We start from the raw sequence: 24,547 nt of genomic DNA, 5'->3' as shown, positions 1-24,547 counted from the left end.
ACAACAACAACAACAACAACAACAGCAACTACAACAATCATCCCAACAACAATAATAACCGCAACAACAACAACAATCAGAAGCAGCTATGCTGTAACGACCCGTCAAAATCGCTATTGACGCGGCACGTTAATCATTGATTCCAAAGTGAGGTTTTGACCTCTATATGATACGTTTTGATAAAATATTGCATTCATTAAAATAAGTGACTTTCTAAACATAGAAAGTTATAAACATGTGGGCGAGTGCTTAGGTATAAGCAAAACCCCAAAATACATAAGTCTTTAATTTACAGGTTGACATCACAGTCCAATTATTTATTACACAGCGCAGTTTTATTTTGAATGCAATAAACTTTGTACAAAGCATGAGAGACTCCATGCAGGCAACAAGCACATCACAGCGGATGCATTCTAAGGACCTGAGAATAAAACATGCTAAAAAGTCAACACGAATGTTGGTGAGTTATAGGTTTAATTGCTCGAGTCATAAACATATATAAAGATAGACCACAAGATTTCATCAAAAGTTTATCAATAGATTCTACGTAACAGAGCACCCTGGTAACTAAACCTAACGCTATAGTGATAATTACCCCATTCGTTTTAATACGCGCAAACCAACGTGTCTTAAACTCAAATAATATACGTCCGTTAAAAGGCTAGCGCTCTAGCTCGGACGGGGATGTCAAGCCCTATGGATCCATATACAATTATTCGCGCCCACCAGTCCATATTCTATGTACTGGCAGCTACTAGTTACCAAAGCTAAGGGATTTTCGGTTTAACTCAGTGTAGAATTTTGTATGTACTTGTGTCTTATTACGTTTAAAATAAATTGCATGTATTCTCAGCCCAAAAATATTTAAAGTATTTAAAAAGGGAGACTATAACTCACAGTTCAATATTGCGATTCAATATTGTAGGCAAATTGCGTAGACGTAATGATGGTAGACGACTGTATGGTTGGCCTTGGATTCAAGAACAATACCCCGAATAATACCTAATATTTCCTTAGCTTAAAGCGGTTTGAAACCCGAATTAAAACACCCTCGTATATAACTTATTATTATTAAACTTAAATTTAAAATTATAATTATAATATAAATATAAATATTGAGAGTTTAATTTGAAAAAAATTCGTCGAACGAACTGCGTATTTATATTACTTTTCGATTTACTGTAGCTCATGCGATCGCATGAGTTTTCAGTGTTTTTGCCATGCGATCGCATGGCCGCCTTTTCCGTTTTTGTTTGCTAGTTTGTCGACATCAAATAGTGTTTACTGTAGCAAATAGTGTTACTGTAGCAAATAGTGTTTTACTGTAGCAAATAGTGTTTACTGTAGCAAATAGTGTTTTACTGTACCAAATCACTGTAGCAAACTCGTTTTCACTGTAGCACTGTAGCAAAATACGGTTTCACTGTAGCAAATAGTGTTTTACTGTAGCAAATTCATTTTTACTGTAGCAATTAATGTTTTACTGTAGGAAAGTCGTTTTTACTTGTACATCTTATAATATATATATATACATACATATATGTATATTTACATAATATTAAATCATAAAGAGAATTGGTTTAAATTAGTAGAAATTTTTCGGGTCATCACAGTACCTCCCCGTTAAAGAAAATTTCGTCCCGAAATTTTGAGTAGTACCTGTTTCATGAGCGATATCAGTGAACAAATGTGGATACTTTTGCTTTATTTGATCTTCACGTTCCCAAGTAAACTCGGGTCCTCGTCTTGCGTTCCAACGAACCCTAACTATCGGTATTTTGCTTTGTTTTAATTGTTTGACCTCACGGTCCATGATTTCAACAGGTTCTTCGATAAAATGGAGTTTATCATTAATTCGTATTTCGTCAAGAGGAATTACGACATCCTCTTCAGCTAAACATTTCTTCAAATTTGACACGTGAAATGTGTCGTGAACACTACTAAGTTCTTGCGGTAGCTTTAATCGATAAGCAACTGCTCCAATTCTTTCGGTGATTTCAAAGGGTCCTACGTACCTAGGACTTAGCTTTCCTCGTTTACCGAATCGTACAACGCCTTTCCAGGGTGACACTTTCAACATGACTTTGTCGCCCACTTGAAATTCTAGCGGTTTTCTTCTTACATCAGCATAACTCTTTTGGCGACTCATGGCCGTTTTCAATCGCTGTTGTATTTGAATGATCTTTTCGGTGGTTTCTTGAATAATTTCTGGTCCAGTAAGTTGTCTTTCTCCTACTTCACTCCAACAGATAGGAGATCTGCACTTTCTACCGTAAAGTACTTCAAATGGTGCTGCGTTGATGCTCGTATGATAGCTGTTATTGTATGAAAATTCTGCCAACGGTAAGTGTCGATCCCAACTGGTTCCAAAGTCAATCACGCATGCCCGTAACATGTCTTCCAATGTTTGTATTGTTCTTTCACTTTGACCATCTGTCTGTGGGTGATAAGCGGTGCTCATATCTAATCGAGTTCCCAATGCTTTTTGTAATGACTGCCAGAAACGTGATGTGAATCGGGTGTCGCGATCAGATATGATAGAGATGGGTACACCATGCCTGGAAACTACTTCCTTCAAATATAGGCGTGCTAATTTCTCCATACTGTCTGTCTCCTTTATTGGTAGAAAGTGAGCTGATTTAGTTAGACGATCAACTATCACCCAAATAGTATCATGACTACTTGCAGTCCTTGGCAATTTCGTAATGAAATCCATGGTTATTCTTTCCCATTTCCACTGTGGAATTTCTGGTTGTTGCAGTAATCCTGACGGCTTTTGGTGCTCAGCTTTAACCTTTGCACACGTCAAACATTTGCTTACATAAGTAGCAATTTCTGTCTTCATATTAGGCCACCAATAAAACTTCTTGAGATCGTGGTACATTTTCCCGTTTCCTGGGTGAATTGAGTACCTCGTTTTGTGTGCTTCATCTAGTACTAGTTGCCTTAGATTACCATGTTTTGGTACCCATATCCTATCAGCAAAATACAGGGTTCCATCGGCTTTTACTTCAAGCTGTTTTTCTAACCCTCTGCTCATTTCGCCTTTTTCATTTTCTTCTTTTAAAGTCTCTAACTGTGCTGCTTGAATTTGCTTTGTGAGATCAGTACGAATTGTAATATTCAAAGCTCGGACCCTAAGAGGTTTTACTCTTTCTTTTCGACTTAGGGCATCAGCTACAACATTAGCTTTTCCGGGGTGGTAACGGATTTCACAATCGTAATCGTTTAACAACTCTACCCAGCGACGTTGCCTCATATTGAGTTGTTTTTGATCAAAAATATGCTGAAGACTCTTATGGTCGGTGTACACTGTACACTTGGTGCCATATAGATAGTGTCTCCATATTTTGAGTGCAAAAACTACTGCTCCAAGTTCCAAATCGTGCGTCGTATAGTTCTTTTCATGAATTTTTAGTTGTCGTGAGGCATACGCGATAACTTTTGTGCGTTGCATTAATACACATCCTAAACCTTGGCGTGAAGCATCACAATAGATCACGAAATCATCATTTCCTTCTGGTAATGACAAAATGGGTGCAGACGTTAACTTCTTCTTTAATAACTGGAATGCGGATTCCTGTTCCGTGGACCAATCATATTTCTTTCCCTTTTGAGTCAATGAAGTTAAGGGTTTGGCGATTCTAGAGAAATCTTGAATGAATCTTCGGTAGTAACCAGCAAGACCTAAGAATTGGCGGATTTGTGTTGGAGTCTTCGGTGTTTCCCATTTACTAATGGCTTCGATCTTGGCGGGGTCAACTTTAATTCCATGTTTACTGACAACATGGCCCAAAAATTGTACTTCTTGTAACCAGAAATCACACTTCGAAAATTTTGCGTACAATTCTTCTTTCTTGAGTATCTCTAGTACCAGTCTTAAGTGTTGCTCATGTTCTTCCTTGTTCTTCGAGTAAATCAATATGTCGTCGATAAAAACAATGACAAATTTGTCTAAATACGGTCTACAGATGCGATTCATTAGATCCATGAATACTGCTGGAGCATTAGTCAATCCAAAAGGCATGACTAGAAATTCATAGTGACCGTAACGGGTTCTGAACGCGGTTTTAGGAACATCTTCTTCCTTCACTCTCAGCTGATGATATCCGGAGCGTAGATCAATCTTAGAATAAACACTTGATCCTTGCAATTGATCAAACAAATCATCAATCCTCGGTAATGGGTACCGATTCTTGATCGTTAATTTGTTTAATTCTCGGTAATCTATGCACATTCTCATAGATCCATCCTTCTTCTTGACGAACAGAATAGGAGCACCCCAAGGTGAAAAACTAGGACGAATAAATCCACGGTCCGATAATTCTTGCAACTGGTCTTGTAATTCTTGCATTTCTGAAGGTGCAAGTCTATATGGAGATCGGGCTACAGGTGCAGCTCCTGGTATGAGATCAATCTGGAATTCTACACATCTGTGTGGAGGTAGCCCCGGTAATTCTTCTGGAAATACTCCGGGATATTCTCTTACAACCGGCATGTCATTAATGCTTCTTTCTTCAGTATCGATCTTCTTTACATGTGCCAGAATAGCATAACAACCTTTTCTTATAAGTTTCTGGGCCTTCATACAGCTGATAAAGTTCAGCTTTGAGTTGCTCTTCTCCCCATAAATCATTAATGACGTTTCATCCTTACGAGGGATGCGGATTGCTTTCTCAGCGCAAACAACTTCCGCTCTTGTTTTGGACATCCAGTCCATGCCAACGATTACGTCAAAACTTCCTAATTCTACGGGTATCAAATCGATTTTGAAGGTTTCACCAGCGAGATTCATTTCGCAACCATGGCAAATTTTATCGGCTTTTATCAGTTTACCATTAGCTAATTCAATAGTATATTTATCGTCTAGAGGTAATGATGCACATTTTAGTTTAGAACTAAAGTCTTTACACATATAACTTCTATCAGCACCCGTATCAAACATAATAGAAGCTAGTTGATTATTAACGGTAAACGTACCCGTGACAAGATTAGGATCCTCACGTGCTTTACTGGCACTAACATTAAATGCCCTCCCACGTGCGGGTTCTTTGTTCTTCTCCTTATCAGGGCATTGATTTATAAAGTGACCAGACTTCCCGCATCCAAAACATTTCTTGACATCGGTCAGTTTTGTCTTTACTTCAGAAACGGTGGCATAACAATCTTTCGCCACATGTCCTTTCTTGTTGCACTTATCACAGACCACTTGGCAATAGCCTGCATGATGTGTGTAACACCTTTTGCAGAACGGATGAGGTCCCTTATAGTTTGGACTTGCAGTTGCCCCATCTTGGTTACCTTTAAAAGTTTCTTGTTTCTTCAGGTGAGTACTTTTGCCCTTATAGTCTTCCCATTTCCTCTTTCCTTCAGTTGTCTTGACTTCGGTAATTGGTGTCTTAATCGAACTCTCTGTGATCTGGTCCATGAGTTGGTGTGCCATTGTCATGGCTTCCTGCATCGTATTCGGTTTGGACGATGTAACATTTCCTTTGATATTGATCGATAAACCGTCAATATACATTTCTATCTTTCGTTTCTCGTTTGGCACCAATTCGGGACACAACAAGGCTAGTTCCATGAAACGCTTTTCATAGTTATTGAGATTCGCGCCGATAACCTTCAGATTACGTAACTCAGATTCCATTTTTCTGATCTCGTTTCGAGGACAGTACTCCTCGATTAGCATCTTTTTCAGTTCTTCCCAAGAGATATCATATGCCGTATCTATTCCTTCTGCTTTAGCATAATTGTTCCACCAAGTAAGTGCACCATCTTGCAACGTGCACGAAGCATACTTTGACTTGTCTCCGTTCGCACAATTACTGATTTTGAAAACGGACTCCATCTTTTCAAACCATCGGGTTAGACCGACTGGTCCCTCAGTTCCACTAAACGTCTGTGGTTTGCATCCTTGAAAAGTTTTGTATGAGCATCCGTTTCGTGAATTTGTGTTTACGGCTGCTGCTTTGGCTGCTGCTTCGGATGTTGCTTTTGCTGCTTCGGTTGCAGCAATTCTTTCATTCACACGTTTCTCGACTAGTTGCTCAAACTCAGCATCCGACATTTGAGACATGTTTCTTCAATAAAAACAACAGATATAATTTAATCATATAGAATATTATAGGTAAAATGAGTTGTCAATAGTTAATCGTAGCATATTAATAATATGAACCGATTATTATAAAAGCCTTTTCTTCTTATTAGCATTTTATAATTATTTCTAGGGTATTACCTACCCGTTAAGTTCATACATAATAGCTAGTACAAGGAATTAACTACTAAAATCCTAATAATATTCCACTATGAAAAATTATAGCGAGTTACTACATTATTATGTAATAATAATAATAAGAAGTAGTAATAATACAAATAATCATTCCATGCATTTATTATTAATAAACCAAAATAATACAATACCATACAATACTGATATTTTACATATGCTTATTTTACATAACAAGATAGAGTAGCACACATAAGTAATAAAATAGCGCATGGAAGATTTATGGTTGCGAGGTCGTTCATTCAGAACTATCAGAAACTTCTTCCCATTTGGTTCTCTCTGCCAATTGTTTGTGTGCACATGGTCCGACAGACATTCTGGCAGTGTATTTTATTTTTAGTTGGGGTTTTGAGGTACCCGTTACCTCAGTGGGTTTTATACAATAAGGGTGGTTACGGATCGAATGGTCCTGTTCTTTTTTAATAACTAAGGACATTTTATTATTGTGGTTGTTTTTATTATCTATTGCAAGTTGGAATTTCTCCTTAGTGATCTCTTTTATTTCATTAGCGAAATCCTCCTCCTTACTGATCTCGTCTGATGACGAACTGTCTGAGTCATGTGTAGGAGAATATGATGACGAACTGCAAGAATATGTACCGGTGGTCATGAACCGAAATCTGCCAGGCGTAATCGGCACAACCCGCCCGTCGGCGGTATATCTGGACCAATGTCCATATTTGTTTAGAAATGGACGATCCTCTTTTACTCCAGGGATCATGGGTCCATGCCAACGATACTGTGGCTCCGGAAAACTAAAGCTGGGTGGAGCTGGAACCTCCTCTGGGTTTACCGGGAGTTGAGATTCCCCGGCTAACACAATTTCTTCTTTAATAGGTATTGGAACGCCCTTTTCAGTTGTGGATAGAATAGATTCAGTGTCCGATTCCGAGTCGTACAAAATGATAGGATTAGAGGAAGTCATCTATCACATAATTGAAACAACAATTACGTTAGCATATAAATATATCACATATAATGTTTTTGACCAAATAATAAGCAAAAATCAGGAAAAACAGATATGGTCATAGTCCAGACACACTAATGCATCCTAACAATTACCAGTTAAACACAATAATGTAATTTCTGGTTCCCTATGACCTCAAGCTCGGATACCAACTGTAACGACCCGTCAAAATCGCTATTGACGCGGCACGTTAATCATTGATTCCAAAGTGAGGTTTTGACCTCTATATGATACGTTTTGATAAAATATTGCATTCATTAAAATAAGTGACTTTCTAAACATAGAAAGTTATAAACATGTGGGCGAGTGCTTAGGTATAAGCAAAACCCCAAAATACATAAGTCTTTAATTTACAGGTTGACATCACAGTCCAATTATTTATTACACAGCGCAGTTTTATTTTGAATGCAATAAACTTTGTACAAAGCATGAGAGACTCCATGCAGGCAACAAGCACATCACAGCGGATGCATTCTAAGGACCTGAGAATAAAACATGCTAAAAAGTCAACACGAATGTTGGTGAGTTATAGGTTTAATTGCTCGAGTCATAAACATATATAAAGATAGACCACAAGATTTCATCAAAAGTTTATCAATAGATTCTACGTAACAGAGCACCCTGGTAACTAAACCTAACGCTATAGTGATAATTACCCCATTCGTTTTAATACGCGCAAACCAACGTGTCTTAAACTCAAATAATATACGTCCGTTAAAAGGCTAGCGCTCTAGCTCGGACGGGGATGTCAAGCCCTATGGATCCATATACAATTATTCGCGCCCACCAGTCCATATTCTATGTACTGGCAGCTACTAGTTACCAAAGCTAAGGGATTTTCGGTTTAACTCAGTGTAGAATTTTGTATGTACTTGTGTCTTATTACGTTTAAAATAAATTGCATGTATTCTCAGCCCAAAAATATTTAAAGTATTTAAAAAGGGAGACTATAACTCACAGTTCAATATTGCGATTCAATATTGTAGGCAAATTGCGTAGACGTAATGATGGTAGACGACTGTATGGTTGGCCTTGGATTCAAGAACAATACCCCGAATAATACCTAATATTTCCTTAGCTTAAAGCGGTTTGAAACCCGAATTAAAACACCCTCGTATATAACTTATTATTATTAAACTTAAATTTAAAATTATAATTATAATATAAATATAAATATTGAGAGTTTAATTTGAAAAAAATTCGTCGAACGAACTGCGTATTTATATTACTTTTCGATTTACTGTAGCTCATGCGATCGCATGAGTTTTCAGTGTTTTTGCCATGCGATCGCATGGCCGCCTTTTCCGTTTTTGTTTGCTAGTTTGTCGACATCAAATAGTGTTTACTGTAGCAAATAGTGTTACTGTAGCAAATAGTGTTTTACTGTAGCAAATAGTGTTTACTGTAGCAAATAGTGTTTTACTGTACCAAATCACTGTAGCAAACTCGTTTTCACTGTAGCACTGTAGCAAAATACGGTTTCACTGTAGCAAATAGTGTTTTACTGTAGCAAATTCATTTTTACTGTAGCAATTAATGTTTTACTGTAGGAAAGTCGTTTTTACTTGTACATCTTATAATATATATATATACATACATATATGTATATTTACATAATATTAAATCATAAAGAGAATTGGTTTAAATTAGTAGAAATTTTTCGGGTCATCACATATGCCAAAGGTGTGAAAAGTATCACTCAGGGTTCTGCACCAAATTTTGCAACAAGTGTAAAAGAAATGGTCATAGCGCGACGAAGTGTGAGGTCTACGAACCAGGGGTTAATAGAACGAAAGGAACAAATGGTGTCAGAACGAGTAATGGCGGAGCAAGTAGTGTCGGAGCAAGTTATGCCAATGTAGTTTGTTATAAATGTGGAAAACCGGGCCACATTATTAGAAATTGCCCGAACTAGGAGAACACGAATGGACAAGGCCGCGGAAGAGTTTTCAATATTAATGCGGCAGAGGCACAGGAAGACCCGGAGCTTGTTACGGGTACGTTTCTTATTGACAATAAATCTGCTTACGTTTTATTTGATTCGGGTGCGGATAGAAGCTATATGAGTAGAGATTTTTGTGCTAAATTAAGTTGTCCATTGACACCTTTGGATAGTAAATTTTTACTCGAATTAGCAAATGGTAAATTAATTTCAGTAGATAATATATGTCGGAATCGAGAAATTAAACTGGTTAGCGAAACATTTAAGATTGATTTGATACCAGTAGAGTTAGGGAGTTTTGATGTGATAATCGGTATGGACTGGTTGAAACAAGTGAAAGCAGAGATCGTTTGTTACAAAAATGCAATTCGCATTATACGAGAAAAAGGAAAACCCTTAATGGTGTACGGAGAAAAGGGCAACACGAAGCTACATCTTATTAGTAATTTGAAGGCACAAAAACTAATAAGAAAAGGTTGCTATGCTGTTCTAGCACACGTCGAGAAAGTACAAACTGAAGAAAAGAGCATCAATGATGTTCCCATTGCAAAAGAATTTCCTGAAGTATTTCCGAAAGAATTACCGGGATTACCCCCACATCGATCCGTTGAATTTCAAATAGATCTTGTACCAGGAGCTGCACCAATAGCTCGTGCTCCTTACAGACTCGCACCCAGCGAGATGAAAGAACTGCAAAGCCAATTACAAGAACTTTTAGAGCGTGGTTTCATTCGACCAAGTACATCACAGTGGGGAGCTCCTGTTTTGTTTGTCAAGAAGAAAGATGGTACATTCAGGTTGTGTATCGACTATCGAGAGTTGAACAAACTTACCATCAAGAACCGCTACCCACTACCAAGAATCGACGACTTATTTGATCAACTACAAGGCTCGTCTGTTTATTCAAAGATTGACTTACGTTCCGGGTATCATCAAATGCGGGTGAAAGAAGATGATATTCCAAAGACTACTTTCAGAACACGTTACGGTCATTACGAGTTTATGGTCATGCTGTTTGGTTTAACTAATGCACCAGCTGTGTTCATGGACCTTATGAACCGAGTGTGTGGACCATACCTTGACAAGTTTGTCATTGTTTTCATTGATGACATACTTATTTACTCAAAGAATGACCAAGAACACGGTGAACATTTGAGAAAGGTGTTAGAAGTATTGAAGAAGGAAGAATTGTACACTAAGTTTTCAAAGTGTGCATTTTGGTTGGAAGAAGTTCAATTCCTCGGTCACATAGTGAACAAAGAAGGTATTAAGGTGGATCCGGCAAAGATAGAAACTGTTGAAAAGTGGGAAACCCCGAAAACTCCGAAACACATATGCCAGTTTTTAGGACTAGCTGGTTACTACAGAAGGTTCATCCAAGACTTTTCCAGAATAGCAAAACCCTTGACTACATTAACGCATAAAGGGAAGAAATTTGAATGGAATGATGAACAAGAGAAAGCTTTTCAGTTATTGAAGAAAAAGCTAACTACAGCACCTATATTGTCATTGCCTGAAGGGAATGATGATTTTGTGATTTATTGTAACGCATCAAAGCAAGGTCTCGGTTGTGTATTAACGCAACGAACGAAGGTGATTGCTTATGCGTCTAGACAATTGAAGATTCACGAACAAAATTATATGACGCATGATTTGGAATTAGGCGCGGTTGTTTTTGCATTAAAGACTTGGAGGCACTACTTATATGGGGTCAAAAGTATTATATATACCGACCACAAAAGTCTTCAACACATATTTAATCAGAAACAACTGAATATGAGGCAGCGTAGGTGGATTGAATTATTGAATGATTATGACTTTGAGATTCGTTACCACCCGGGGAAGGTAAATGTGGTAGCCGATGCCTTGAGCAGGAAGGACAGAGAACCCATTCGAGTAAAATCTATGAATATAATGATTCATAATAACCTTACTACTCAAATAAAGGAGGCGCAACAAGGAGTTTTAAAAGAGGGAAATTTAAAGGATGAAATACCCAAAGGATCGGAGAAACATCTTAATACCCGGTATAGGGCTGAAAGGATTTGGGTAACAAAATTTGGAGATATGAGAGAAATGGTACTTAGAGAAGCTCATAAAACCAGATACTCAATACATCCTGGAACGGGGAAGATGTACAAGGATCTCAGGAAATATTTTTGGTGGCCGGGTATGAAAGCCGATGTTGCTAAATACGTAGGAGAATGTTTGACGTGTTCTAAGGTCAAAGCTGAGCATCAGAAACCATCAGGTCTACTTCAACAACCCGAAATCCCGGAATGGAAATGGGAAAACATTACCATGGATTTCATCACTAAATTGCCAAGGACTCCAAGTGGTTTTGATACTATTTGGGTAATAGTTGATCGTCTCACCAAATCAGCACATTTCCTGCCAATAAGAGAAGATGACAAGATGGAAAAGTTAGCACGACTGTATTTGAAGGAAGTCGTCTCCAGACATGGAATACCAATCTCTATTATCTCTGATAGGGATGGCAGATTTATTTCAAGATTCTGGCAGACATTACAGCAAGCATTAGGAACTCGTCTAGACATGAGTACTGCCTATCATCCACAAACTGATGGATAGAGCGAAAGGACGATACAAACGCTTGAAGACATGCTGCGAGCATGTGTTATTGATTTCGGAAACAGTTGGGATCGACATCTACCATTAGCAGAATTTTCCTACAACAACAGCTACCATTCAAGCATTGAGATGGCGCCGTTTGAAGCACTTTATGGTAGAAAGTGCAGGTCTCCGATTTGTTGGAGTGAAGTGGGGGATAGACAGATTACGGGTCCAGAGATTATACAAGAAACTACCGAGAAGATCATCCAAATTCAACAACGGTTGAAAACCGCCAAAGTCGACAAAAGAGCTACGGTGACATTAAAAGAAAAGATATAGAATTTGAAATTGGAGAGAAGGTCATGCTTAAAGTTGCACCTTGGAAAGGCGTTGTTCGATTTGGTAAACGAGGGAAATTAAATCCAAGGTATATTGGACCATTCAAGATTATTGATCGTGTCGGACCAGTAGCTTACCGACTTGAGTAACCTCAACAACTCGCGGCTGTACATAACACTTTCCACGTCTCGAATTTGAAGAAATGTTTTGCTAAAGAAGATCTCACTATTCCGCTAGATGAAATCCAAATCAACGAAAAACTCCAATTCATCGAAGAACCCGTCGAAATAATGGATCGTGAGGTTAAAAGACTTAAGCAAAACAAGATACCAATTGTTAAGGTTCAATGGAATGCTCGTAGAGGACCCGAGTTCACCTGGGAGCGTGAAGATCAGATGAAGAAGAAATACCCGCATCTATTTCTAGAAGATTCGTCAACACCTTCAACAGCTTAAAATTTCGGGACGAAATTTATTTAACGGGTAGGTACTGTAGTGACCCGAACTTTTCCATGTTTATATATATTAATTGAGATTGATATTTACATGATTAAATGTTTCCAACATGTTAAGCAATCAAACTTGTTAAGACTTGATTAATTGAAATATGTTTCATATAGACAATTGACCACCCAAATTGACCGGTGATTCACGAACGTTAAAACTTGTAAAAACTATATGATGACATATATATGGATATATATATAGTTAACATGATACTATGATAAGTAAACATATCATTAAGTATATTAACAATGAACTACATATGTAAAAACAAGACTACTAACTTAATGATTTTTAAACGAGACATATATGTAACGATTATCGTTGTAAAGACATTTAATGTATATATATCATATTAAGAGATATTCATACATGATAATATCATGATAATATAATAATTTAAAATCTCATTTGATATTATAAACATTGGGTTAACAACATTTAACAAGATCGTTAACCTAAAGGTTTCAAAACAACACTTACATGTAACGACTAACGATGACTTAACGACTCAGTTAAAATGTATATACATGTAGTGTTTTAATATGTATTTATACACTTTTTAAAGACTTCAATACACTTATCAAAATACTTCTACTTAACAAAAATGCTTACAATTACATCCTCGTTCAGTTTCATCAACAATTCTACTCGTATGCACCCGTATTCGTACTCGTACAATACACAGCTTTTAGATGTATGTACTATTGGTATATACACTCCAATGATCAGCTCTTAGCAGCCCATGTGAGTCACCTAACACATGTGGGAACCATCATTTGGCAACTAGCATGAAATATCTCATAAAATTACAAAAATATGAGTAATCATTCATGACTTATTTACATGAAAACAAAATTACATATCCTTTATATCTAATCCATACACCAACGACCAAAAACACCTACAAACACTTTCATTCTTCAATTTTCTTCATCTAATTGATCTCTCTCTCAAGTTCTATCTTCAAGTTCTAAGTGTTCTTCATAAATTCTACAAGTTCTAGTTGCATAAAATCAAGAATACTTTCAAGTTTGCTAGCTCACTTCCAATCTTGTAAGGTGATCATCCAACCTCAAGAAATCTTTGTTTCTTACAGTAGGTTATCATTCTAATACAAGGTAATAATCATATTCAAACTTTGGTTCAATTTCTATAACTATAACAATCTTATTTCAAGTGATGATCTTACTTGAACTTGTTTTCGTGTCATGATTCTGCTTCAAGAACTTTCAAGCCATCCAAGGATCCTTTGAAGCTAGATCTATTTTTCTCATTTCCAGTAGGTTTATCCAAGGAACTTGAGGTAGTAATGATGTTCATAACATCATTCAATTCATACATATAAAGCTATCTTATTCGAAGGTTTAAACTTGTAATCACTAGAACATAGTTTAGTTAATTCTAAACTTGTTCACAAATAAAAGTTAATCCTTCTAACTTGACTTTTAAAATCAACTAAACACATGTTCTATATCTATATGATATGCTAACTTAATGATTTAAAACCTGGAAACACGGAAAACACCGTAAAACCGGATTTACGCCGTCGTAGTAACACCGCGGGCTGTTTTGGGTTATTTAATTAAAAACTATAATAAACTTTGATTTAAAAGTTGTTATTCTGAGAAAATGATTTTTATTATGAACATGAAACTATATCCAAAAATTATGGTTAAACTCAAAGTGGAAGTATGTTTTCTAAAATGGTCATCTAGACGTCGTTCTTTCGACTGAAATGACTACCTTTACAAAAACGACTTGTAACTTATTTTTCTGACTATAAACCTATACTTTTTCTGTTTAGATTCATAAAATAGAGTTCAATATGAAACCATAGCAATTTGATTCACTCAAAACGGATTTAAAATGAAGAAGTTATGGGTAAAACAAGATTGGATAATTTTTCTCATTTTAGCTACGTGAAAATTGGTAACAAATCTATTCCAACCATAACTTAATCAACTTGTATTATATACTATGTAATCTTGAGATACCATAGACACGTATACAATGTTTCGACCTATCATGTCGACACATCTATATATATTTCGGAACAACCATAGACACTCTATATGTCAATGTTGGAGTTAGCTATACAGGGTTAAGGTTGATTCCAAAATATATATAGTTTGAGTTGTGATCAATACTGAGATACGTATACACTGGGTCGTGGATTGATTCAAGATAATATTTATCGATTTATTTCTGTACATCTAACTGTGGACAACTAGTTGTAGGTTACTAACAAGGACAGCTGACTTAATAAACTTAAAACATCAAAATATATTAAAAGTGTTGTAAATATATTTTGAACATACTTTGATATATATGTATATATTGTTATAGGTTCGTGAATCAACCAGTGGCCAAGTCTTACTTCCCGACGAAGTAAAAATCTGTGAAAGTGAGTTATAGTCCCACTTTTAAAATCTAATATTTTTGGGATGAGAATACATGCAGGTTTTATAAATGATTTACAAAATAGACACAAGTACGTGAAACTACATTCTATGGTTGAATTATCGAAATCGAATATGCCCCTTTTTATTAAGTCTGGTAATCTAAGAATTAGGGAACAGACACCCTAATTGACGCGAATCCTAAAGATAGATCTATTGGGCCTAACAAACCCCATCCAAAGTACCGGATGCTTTAGTACTTCGAAATTTATATCATATCCGAAGGGTGTCCCGGAATGATGGGGATATTCTTATATATGCATCTTGTTAATGTCGGTTACCAGGTGTTCACCATATGAATGATTTTTATCTCTATGTATGGGATGTATATTGAAATATGAAATCTTGTGGTCTATTGTTACGATTTGATATATATAGGTTAAACCTATAACTCACCAACATTTTTGTTGACGTTTAAAGCATGTATATTCTCAGGTGAATACTAAGAGCTTCCGCTGTTGCATACTAAAATAAGGACAAGATTTGGAGTCCATGTTTGTATGATACTGTGTAAAAACTGCATTCAAGAAAATGATTTCGATGTAACATATTTGTATTGTAAACCATTATGTAATGGTCGTGTGTAAACAGGATATTTTAGATTATCATTATTTGATAATCTACGTAAAGCTTTTTAAACCTTTATTTATGAAATAAAGGTTATGGTTTGTTTTAAAAATGAATGCAGTCTTTGAAAAACGTCTCATATAGAGGTCAAAACCTCGCAACGAAATCAATTAATATGGAACATTTTTAATCAATAAGAACGGGACATTTCACCATTTCTCTCATATCTCCAAATTTTGGTACCCAAATCCTTTCAGCCCTATACCGGGTTCCGTCTTCCCGAATATTAAGATGCTTCTCCGATCCTTTGGGTATTTCATCCTTTAAATTTCCCTTTTTTAAAACTCCTTGTTGCGCCTCCTTTATTTGAGTAGTAAGGTTATTATGAATCATTATATTCATAGATTTTACTCGAATGGGTTCTCTGTCCTTCCTGCTCAAGGCATCGGCTACCACATTTGCCTTCCCCGGGTGGTAACGAATCTCAAAGTCGTAATCATTCAATAATTCAATCCACCTACGCTGCCTCATATTCGGTTGTTTCTGATTAAATATGTGTTGAAGACTTTTGTGGTCGGTATATATAATACTTTTGACCCCATATAAGTAGTGCCTCCAAGTCTTTAATGCAAAAACAACCGCACCTAATTCCAAATCATGCGTCGTATAATTTTGTTCGTGAATCTTCAATTGTCTAGACGCATAAGCAATCACCTTCGTTCGTTGCATTAATACACAACCGAGACCTTGCTTTGATGCGTCACAATAAATCACAAAATCATCATTCCCTTCAGGCAATGACAATATAGGTGCCGTAGTTAGCTTTTTCTTCAATAACTGAAACGCTTTCTCTTGTTCATCATTCCATTCAAATTTCTTCCCTTTATGCGTTAATGCAGTCAAGGGTTTTGCTATTCTGGAAAAGTCTTGGATGAACCTTCTGTAGTAACCAGCTAGTCCTAAAAACTGCGTATGTGTTTCGGAGTATTCGGGGTTTCCCACTTTTCAACAGTTTCTATCTTTGCCGGATCCACCTTAATACCTTCTTTGTTCACTATGTGACCGAGGAATTGAACTTCTTCCAACCAAAATGCACACTTTGAAAACTTAGCGTACAATTCTTCCTTCCTCAATACTTCTAACACCTTTCTCAAATGTTCACCGTGTTCTTGGTCATTCTTTGAGTAAATAAGTATGTCATCAATGAAAACAATGACAAACTTGTCAAGGTATGTGTAGTGACCCGAACTTTTCCATGTTTATATATATTAATTGAGATTGATATTTACATGATTAAATGTTTCCAACATGTTAAGCAATCAAACTTGTTAAGACTTGATTAATTGAAATATGTTTCATATAGACAATTGACCACCCAAGTTGATCGGTGATTCACGAACGTTAAAACTTGTAAAAACTATATGATGACATATATATGGATATATATATAGTTAACATGATACTATGATAAGAAAACATATCATAAAGTATATTAACAATGAACTACATATGTAAAAACAAGACTACTAACTTAATGATTTTTAAACGAGACATATATGTAACGATTATCGTTGTAAAGACATTTAATGTATATATATCATATTAAGAGATATTCATACATGATAATATCATGATAATATAATAATTTAAAATCTCATTTGATATTATAAACATTGGGTTAACAACATTTAACAAGATCGTTAACCTAAAGGTTTCAAAACAACACTTACATGTAACGACTAACGATGACTTAACGACTCAGTTAAAATGTATATACATGTAGTGTTTTAATATGTATTTATACACTTTTGAAAGACTTCAATACACTTATAAAAATACTTCTACTTAACAAAAATACTTACAATTACATCCTCGTTCAGTTTCATCAACAATTCTACTCGTATGCACCCGTATTCGTACTCGTACAATACACAGCTTTTAGATGTATGTACTATTGGTATATACACTCCAATGATCAGCTCTTAGCAGCCCATGTGAGTCACCTAACACATGTGGGAACCATCATTTGGCAACTAGCATGAAATATCTCATAAAATTACAAAAATATGAGTAATCATTCATGACTTATCTACATGAAAACAAAATTACATATCCTTTATATCTAATCCATACACCAACGACCAAAAACACCTACAAACACTTTCATTCTTCAATTTTCTTCATCTAATTGATCTCTCTCAAGTTCTATCTTCAAGTTCTAAGTGTTCTTCATAAATTCCAAAAGTTCTAGTTTCATAAAATCAAGAATACTTTCAAGTTTGCTAGCTCACTTCCAATCTTGTAAGGTGATCATCCAACCTCAAGAAATCTTTGTTTCTTACAGTAGGTTATCATTCTAATACAAGGTAATAATCATATTCAAACTTTGGTTCAATTTCTATAACTATAACAATCTTATTTCAAGTGATGATCTTACTTGAACTTGTTTTCGTGTCATGATTCTGCTTCAAGAACTTCGAGCCATCCAAGGATCCATTGAAGCTAGATCCATTTTTCTCTTTTCCAGTAGGTTTATCCAAGGAAATTAAGGTAGTAATGATGTTCATAACATCATTCGATTCATACATATAAAGCTATCTTATTCGAAGGTTTAAACTTGTAATCACTAGAACATAGTTTAGTTAATTCTAAACTTGTTCGCAAACAAAAGTTAATCCTTCTAACTTGACTTTTAAAATCAACTAAACACATGTTCTATATCTATATGATATGCTAACTTAATGATTTAAAACCTGGAAACACGAAAAACACCGTAAAACCGGATTTACGCCGTCGTAGTAACACCGCGGGCTGTTTTGGGTTAGTTAATTAAAAACTATGATAAACTTTGATTTAAAAGTTGTTATTCTGAGAAAATGATTTTTTATTATGAACATGAAACTATATCCAAAAATTATGATTAAACTCAAAGTGGAAGTATGTTTTCTAAAATGGTCATCTAGACGTCGTTCTTTCGACTGAAATGACTACCTTTACAAAAACGACTTGTAACTTATTTTTCCGACTATAAACCTAACTTTTCTGTTTAGATTCATAAAATAGAGTTCAATATGAAACCATAGCAATTTGATTCACTCAAAACGGATTTAAAATGAAGAAGTTATGGGTAAAACAAGATTGGATAATTTTTCTCATTTTAGCTACGTGAAAATTGGTAACAAATCTATTCCAACCATAACTTAATCAACTTGTATTGTATATTATGTAATCTTGAGATACCATAGACACGTATACAATGTTTCGACCTATCATGTCGACACATCTATATATATTTTGGAACAACCATAGACACTCTATATGTGAATGTTGGAGTTAGCTATATAGGGTTGAGGTTGATTCCAAAATATATATAGTTTGAGTTGTGATCAATACTGAGATACGTATACACTGGGTCGTGGATTGATTCAAGATAATATTTATCGATTTATTTCTGTACATCTAACTGTGGACAACTAGTTGTAGGTTACTAACGAGGACAGCTGACTTAATAAACTTAAAACATCAAAATATATTAAAAGTGTTGTAAATATATTTTGAACATACTTTGATATATATGTATATATTGTTATAGGTTCGTGAATCAACCAGTGGCCAAGTCTTACTTCCCGACGAAGTAAAAATCTGTGAAAGTGAGTTATAGTCCCACTTTTAAAATCTAATATTTTTGGGATGAGAATACATGCAGGTTTTATAAATAATTTACAAAATAGACACAAGTACGTGAAACTACATTCTATGGTTGAATTATCGAAATCGAATATGCCCCTTTTTATTAAGTCTGGTAATCTAAGAATTAGGGAACAGACACCCTAATTGACGCGAATCCTAAAGATAGATCTATTGGGCCTAACAAACCCCATCCAAAGTACCGGATGCTTTAGTACTTCGAAATTTATATCATATCCGAAGGGTGTCCCGGAATGATGGGGATATTCTTATATATGCATCTTGTTAATGTCGGTTACCAGGTGTTCACCATATGAATGATTTTTATCTCTATGTATGGGATGTGTATTGAAATATGAAATCTTGTGGTCTATTGTTACGATTTGATATATATAGGTTAAACCTATAACTCACCAACATTTTTTGTTGACGTTTAAAGCATGTTTATTTTCAGGTGAATATTAAGAGCTTCCGCTGTTGCATACTAAAATAAGGACAAGATTTGGAGTCCATATTTGTATGATATTGTGTAAAAACTGCATTCAAGAAACTGATTTCGATGTAACATATTTGTATTGTAAACCATTATGTAATGGTCGTGTGTAAACAGGATATTTTAGATTATCATTATTTGATAATCTACGTAAAGCTTTTTAAACCTTTATTTATGAAATAAAGGTTATGGTTTGTTTTAAAAATGAATGCAGTCTTTGAAAAACGTCTCATATAGAGGTCAAAACCTCGCAACGAAATCAATTAATATGGAACGTTTTTAATCAATAAGAACGGGACATTTCAGTTGGTATCCGAGCGTTGGTCTTAGAGAACCAGAATTTTGCATTAGTGTGTCTTATCGAGTTTGTTAGGATGCATTAGTGAGTCTGGACTTCGACCGTGTTTATTTGAAAAATGATTGCTTAACAAATTTTGTTGGAAACTATATATTTTTAACATGTGAATATTATGTGATATATTAATCTCTTAACGCGTTTGATATTATGTGATAGATGTCTACCTCTAGAACAAGTCCCATTGACTCACCTAATAATAATGAAGAGTCAAATGTAAATTGGAATGATTCGTGGACTGATTCACAAGTTCCCGAAGAGGAACCGGAAGAAGAGTCGGAACCGGAAGAAGAATCGGAACCGGAAGAAGAATCGGAACCGGATGAAGAAATAGAACCGGTGGGGGAAATAATAAAACGGTTAAGTAAAAGAAAATCCTCAACCAACCGACCAAGGTTAATTATGGTCAATGGTGTTTCCGCCAAGGAAGCAAAATATTGGGAGGATTACCAATTCTCCGATGAATCGGATTCCGACGAGAATTTCGATGATGTTATAGAAATTACCCCAACTGAGTTTAAAAAGGCAAAAGAAAATAATAAGGGAAAGGGCATAAAAATAGAGAAATCTAATTCCTACCCCGATGAACTTTATATGTATCGTCAACGCCCGAAGTCCTTAAGTTGTAACAATGACCCGGGAACCTCTAAACCACCAGGTTTTTCTAAACCAATGTGGACAACGACGGCTCGTATTAGGGGAACATCATATATCCCTAGAAACTTGGCAAAACGAACCAAAACCGAAGAAGAAGAAACGAGCGAGTCAGAATAAGATAGTTGTATTCGTGTGGTGTAATATATGTAATATAGTGTTCTTATGCTTTATGATATATGTAAAAATTGCTTGTATTAATAAGTATTTTTTTATGAATCTAACTCTTGTCTATTTTACAGTTTAAAAACACAAAATGGATAGACAACCCAATATTTTAAGAGACCTACCCGGAGACATGATTGATGAAATCTTGTCTAGAGTCGGCCAGAATTCTTCGGCACAACTATTTAAGGCGAGATCAGTTTGTAAGACATTCGAAGAACGTTCCAAGAATGTCTTGGTTTATAAGAGACTTTCGTTTGAAAGATGGGGGATATCACATTGGGAAACCCATAAGTTACGATGTGTTTACTTTGACGCATATATTGCGGGGAACCCAAATGCTATTTTACGCAACGGGTTAAGAAATTATTTTGACTCAATATATCCGAATATTGGACTTCGTGATTTAGAAAAAGCGGCTAACATGCAACATAAAGAAGCATGTTATGCTTACGGATTAGTAATATTCGCTTCTCACCAAAGTGAGAACAAGAACATCGGGCTACAACTATTAAACAAAACGTTTCCACAAGTGACGGAGTCGGTAATTGGGGTAAGAAATGAGGTTTTTAGATTATTACGGGACTGTTGGACATTACGTAACCCTCATCCCTTTGATGACGTTACAACACGCTGTCTTATCAACGGCCATAATGGTTATGTTGCACAAGACCAAGGATGGGAAGTAGTCCTAGTAAAACCAGAATGCATGACTTGTTTCTGGACGTATGAATTACGTGTCTTTATTGCCTTTGCTGAACGACTTGTGTACTAGCTAGAATTGTCTTCACAACTATCTTGTATCAAAGTTATTGTGTGCTATATTTCATGCTTTATGTAAAATAAGCGGTATTGTAAGTTTGTAAAATATTGTATAAAAGTTTGAACGCGAAATATTATTATAATCAGTTTTTCATATAGAATTGTAGTAGTTGAATTGTATATTAGCTACTAAGTATGAACTTAACGGGTAGGTACTACCCGAATTTAAACTTATAAAACGCTAATATGAAGAAAAAGCTTTTATAAATGAGTTCATATTATGCTACGAAATACTATTAACTACTCTTAATATTCTGTATGATTAACTTGTTCCATTTAACTATTTTGAAGGAAATGGCACCGACTACTCGACACACCGTGAATATGAATGAAGAGGAATTCCGTACTTTTCTAGCTTCAAACATAGCCGCAGTACAGGCTGCGCTACATACCAACAATAACCTTGGATCTAGCAGTACAGGAAATCGTGTAGGATGCACCTACAAAGAATTCACTGCCTGCAAACCTTTGGAATTTGATGGAACCGAAGGACCGATCGGATTGAAACGGTGGACCGAGAAGGTCGAATCGGTGTTTGCCATAAGTAAGTGTACTGAAGAGGACAAAGTAAAGTACACTACGCATACCTTCACAGGTTCTGCGTTAACATGGTGGAATACCTATCTAGAGCAAGTGGGACAAGACGATGCGTACGCACTACCGTGGTCAGCATTCAAGCACTTGATGAACGAGAAGTACCGTCCCAGAACCGAGGTCAATAAGCTCAAGACAGAACTTAAAGGGTTACGAACCCAAGGATTTGATATTACCACGTACGAAAGACGATTCACAGAATTGTGCCTATTGTGTCCAGGAGCATTCGAAGATGAGGAAGAGAAGATCGACGCGTTTGTGAAAGGATTACCGGAAAGAATCCAAGAAGATATAAGTTCACACGAGCCCGCCTCCATACAACAGGCATGTAGAATGGCTCACAAACTCGTGAACCAAATTGAAGAAAGAATTAAAGAACAGACTGCTAAAGAGGCCAATGTGAAGCAAGTCAAAAGAAAGTGGGAGGAAAACGGTGATAAGAATCACCAATACAACAACAACAACAATTACAACAATAATCGCAACAATTATCCCAACAATCGCAACATCAATCGCAACTACAACAAACGGCCCAACAACAACAACAACAACAACAACAACAGCAACTACAACAATCATCCCAACAACAATAATAACCGCAACAACAACAACAATCAGAAGCAGCTATGCCAAAGGTGTGAAAAGAATCACTCGGGGTTCTGCACCAAATTTTGCAACAAGTGTAAAAGAAATGGTCATAGCACGGCGAAGTGTGAGGTCTACGGACCAGGGGTTAATAGAACGAAAGGAACAAATGGTGTCGGAACGAGTAATGGCGGAGCAAGTAGTGTCGGAGCAAGTTATGCCAATGTAGTTTGTTATAAATGTGGAAAACCAGGCCACATTATTAGAAATTGCCCGAACCAGGAGAACACGAATGGACAAGGCCGTGGAAGAGTTTTCAATATTAATGCGGCAGAGGCACAGGAAGACCCGGAGCTTGTTACGGGTACGTTTCTTATTGACAATAAATCTGCTTACGTTTTATTTGATTCGGGTGCGGATAGAAGCTATATGAGTAGAGATTTTTGTGCTAAATTAAATTGTCCATTGACGCCTTTGGATAGTAAATTTTTACTCGAATTAGCAAATGGTAAATTAATTTCAGCAGATAATATATGTCGGAATCGAGAAATTAAACTGGTTAGCGAAACATTTAAGATTGATTTGATACCAGTAGAGTTAGGGAGTTTTGATGTGATAATCGGTATGGACTGGTTGAAAGAAGTGAAAGCGGAGATCGTTTGTTACAAAAATGCAATTCGCATTATACGAGAAAAAGGAAAACCCTTAATGGTGTACGGGGAAAAGGGCAACACGAAGCTACATCTTATTAGTAATTTGAAGGCACAAAAACTAATAAGAAAAGGTTGCTATGCTGTTCTAGCACATGTCGTGAAAGTACAAACTGAAGAAAAGAGCATCAATGATGTTCCCGTCGCAAAAGAATTTCCTGATGTATTTCCGAAAGAATTACCGGGATTACCCCCACATCGATCCGTTGAATTTCAAATAGATCTTGTACCAGGAGCTGCACCAATAGCTCGTGCTCCTTACAGACTCGCACCCAGCGAGATGAAAGAACTACAAAGCCAATTACAAGAACTTTTAGAGCGTGGTTTCATTCGACCAAGCACATCACCGTGGGGAGCTCCTGTTTTGTTTGTCAAGAAGAAAGATGGTACATTCAGGTTGTGTATCGACTACCGAGAGTTGAACAAACTTACCATCAAGAACCGCTACCCACTACCGAGAATCGATGACTTATTTGATCAACTACAAGGCTCGTCTGTTTATTCAAAGATTGACTTACGTTCCGGGTATCATCAAATGCGGGTGAAAGAAGATGATATTCCAAAGACTGCTTTCAGAACACGTTACGGTCATTACGAGTTTATGGTCATGCCGTTTGGTTTAACTAATGCACCAGCTGTGTTCATGGACCTTATGAACCGAGTGTGTGGACCATACCTTGACAAGTTTGTAATTGTTTTCATTGATGACATACTTATTTACTCAAAGAATGACCAAGAACACGGTGAACATTTGAGAAAGGTGTTAGAAGTATTGAGGAAGGAAGAATTGTACGCTAAGTTTTCAAAGTGTGCATTTTGGTTGGAAGAAGTTCAATTCCTCG

Source organism: Rutidosis leptorrhynchoides, chromosome 3 (genome assembly GCF_046630445.1).
Source record: "Rutidosis leptorrhynchoides isolate AG116_Rl617_1_P2 chromosome 3, CSIRO_AGI_Rlap_v1, whole genome shotgun sequence".
Classification (NCBI taxonomy): domain Eukaryota; kingdom Viridiplantae; phylum Streptophyta; class Magnoliopsida; order Asterales; family Asteraceae; genus Rutidosis; species Rutidosis leptorrhynchoides.
The sequence above is the reverse complement of the archived record's forward strand: the minus strand, read 5'-3'. Positions refer to the sequence as shown.